A 3,356-nucleotide genomic window follows, 5' to 3' on the forward strand; every position below is an offset into this window, starting at 1 on the left:
CCCCGCTGCACTGCCTCTCCCCTGTGTAAATTCTGGAAAGGAGAGTAGGAAAGAACTTTACAAGGATTTAGGTACAGGAGGGGAAGCCCAGTGTTTCCTGCCTTCACAGAAAGAGCATAAATTGTACTACGGACACTGCAACCTAAAACAAACTTTAGTACAGTGCAGAAGCCTGACAATTCCAATGTTTGCTTTAAAATATTTCATCCTCACAGAAGAAGGCAGGGCAGATAAAGTATATACTCTCACCCACTGGAGTGCAGCTGGGGTGTAGTTGTATGCTAGGAAAGCATCAGGTTCTCTGCTGGCGGTTCCCAGGCAAAGGAAGGGTGAGGGTTTAAGGATGAAGAAAGCAAACAAAGATGGGGGCCTCCTTTGTATCAGCCTGTGGTAGAGACTGAGACACTGCTTCATTTGATTCCTGGTCCTGAGGGGCCCAAATTGTTCTAAACAGCTATAGTCCAGAGCCCTTCAGACCCTTGTGTCTGGGCTGTTCTAAGCAGGAAAGGATAGCCTTCCCTTTGAATTACTGGGCACACAGGTCATAAGTACTTTTTTGTTTGGATATTTGTAGGAGGATCTGATTTTTCATGTTTATCAAACAAGTCACCTAAAGCGATTTTTATCAAAGTGGGTGGTGACCCATATGTGGGTCTTGAAATCAATTTACTGGGTCAAAGCCTTTTAAAAAGCAAGTAAAAAAAGTTCAACTTCAATGGTAATATTTTGTTGGCACTGTTTCAGTTATAGATGTGTATATAGACACATATGTGCTAGTTATGACATCAGTTTTACTGTTGGGTATCAATTTTACTGTTGGGCAAGATCACAGGAGTTTGAAAGCCTTTGATCTAAAGGTTAGTAACAGAATTTGGTTCTAGTTTGCTTGAAGGCAGTTTGGTTTGGGGTTCTGAAAATTAACCTTCTCGTTTAACAAAACCTCTCCTTCTGGCTTGAGTATTCCTGTTGATGAGGGATTCATGCTGCAGAAGTGACTGCCAGCCACTCAGGAAAGTGAACTCCTTACAGAAGGACTAGTGCTTCATTCTAACAACTAAACACATGCTGAGTGCCTACTGTGAGCCAAGGCCTGGGCTGGGCCCTGGGGATGCAAAGATGGGTATAAAATGTCCCCTGCCTTCAAGGAGTTCACCACTTAGTTGGGAAGGTGGATATACCAATTTTTTGTGAAATGAGTAAGATGTGTTATGTAAGAAGAATGGCCACGATACAGAAGTGTGGAGAGGAAATGGCTAACTTCCTGGTGAGGTCTCAGATGGTTTCACCTTTTGACCTGGGTTTTGAAGGATGAATAGGAGCTTGCCAGGCAGAAGAGAGAGGAGAGGGCATATCAGACAGAGGGATCAGCATGCACAAAGGGGATTCACGAACAAGCAGGGTGTGTTCTGGGACTGGAGGGTCACTCGGGCAGCTAGAAAGTAGGAAGCACTGGGGAGATTTGAGGGAGACAAGGCTGGAGACGTTTCTATCAGGTACCCCTTATTCCCCCCCACCCCAATTTCCCTATCAGCCTTTTTTTTTTCTTTTAATTAATTTATTTTTGGCCCACTGTGCATGGGCTTTCTCTAGTTGTGGCAAGCGGGGATTACTCTTTGCGGTGCGCCGGCTTCTCATTGTGGTGGCTTCTCTTGTTGTGGAGCACGGGCTCTAGGTGCGGGGGCTTCAGTAGTTGTGGCTCGCGGGCTCACTGGTTGTGGGGTGCCTGCTTTAGAGCACAGGCTCAGTAGTTGTGGTGCACGGGCTTAGTTGCTCTGCAGCATGTGGGATCTTCCCGGACCAGGGCTCAAACCCGAGTCCCCTGCATTGGCAGCCGGATTCTTAACCACTGCGCCGCCAGCAAAGTCCCTCCCTATCAGCCTTGACTGCAAGACTCCCTTGTCCAGGAGCCCCCAGTAATGGAGTGGGGAGCCGGCAGGGAGCTGGAGGGAACTATGTGTGTCCCTGCACGTATGTGCTCCGCTCTCTGCTCCTGGCCTGGGCCCAGCCGAGGTGATGGCAGCAGCCTTTTTTCATTTGGTTTGTTTTGGCAGCTACATCTCCCAGCTTATTTGTTTGTTGTTTCTACTCCGAGTTCTCTCACTGCTTGCCAGTGGGGCTTCCCTCAGTGGCAGGTCTGCAGAAACAGCCCCTAGTCATTGCCACCGAAGGAAGAAGGGGTGTGAGGGCAGGTACGGGGCGTGGGGAAAGCTCCTGCATCTGTTGGAGCCCATGCGTGGTGGATGGGGCAGGGAGCTCTGCATTCCTTCTGCAGGGAGGCCAGTGCCGGCCTCTGCTTCTCTCCCTCTTTGGTTCTCTGAAGTGTCTTTCATCACAGCTTGGGAGGTGATGGGGGTAGAAGGGGTGTCCAGGTGCAGTTTCCCTCCCTTCCTTTTGCTCAACCACTATGGAACCCACAAAGCGTGCGAAATGACCTCCTACTTCAAAAACAGATCCCCAGAGGCCAGATTTGAAATGCTTGTCTTGGAGGTGAGTGTAGACCTTTTCTCATCATCTGTAGTATTATTGAGCAGCCACTGGTTGTATGGAATCTGTGTTAGGCGCCAGGTCTGCCTGGAGAGGTATAAACTCCTGGTTCTCTAAAAACTAATAGGAAAAAGGACAGATAGATTTTAAAAAACAAATCATTTACATAGTGCTTGGAGTTTTCCTAGCATTAGTAAGGGCTCAAAAAATAGTAAGGGCTACTGTTGTTAGCTTGAGCCATTTTGCTAAGGAATGGTTTGAGCCTCTTCATGGGGATGGGGAGAGGGGAAGGAAGGTGATTTGTGTGTGTTTGGTTTACAAGGCTGGGTTATTAGTCCTGTCGGCTTTTACTTTTGTGGCACGCGTGGCAGGGAAGAAGGGAGGCCCTCAGAACACATGAACTGGTTTGGATGGGCGGATGATCCTTCTAGGTGATTCCCAGTGCTTGGTCAGGAGTTGGGGGAAAAAACCCTGGAGCCTATGGGGAAGTTGGACTAGAGGCATGTGTCAAATGTAGTTCCTTAGGGAAGGGATATCCCGCTACACAGATTTGGGGGTGAGGCAAATGTTATCCCACCAAGAGAGAAGTCTGTGAAAATGACCACTTATGACTCCATCTTCCTAATGACATTATGGGTGCTTTTTAATTGATGTGTTTTGGTTTAGCCATATTTTCTAGTTGGTCAATGATCCTGTATTGTTTTTGTGATAAGAAAACGTTATTTTTTTTTTTTACAAAGCCTGTTCCTTTGGTCTGTTCCCTAGGTGGGGTGATCAGGGGAATTCCTTATCAAACTGATGAGATAACTTCAAGGAGAAGAAGCGATTCCATTGTGCAATCCAGTAACTAATAAATATCTGACAAATGAATG

Source organism: Balaenoptera acutorostrata, chromosome 15, assembly GCF_949987535.1.
Source record: "Balaenoptera acutorostrata chromosome 15, mBalAcu1.1, whole genome shotgun sequence".
NCBI classification, from domain to species: Eukaryota; Metazoa; Chordata; class Mammalia; order Artiodactyla; family Balaenopteridae; genus Balaenoptera; species Balaenoptera acutorostrata.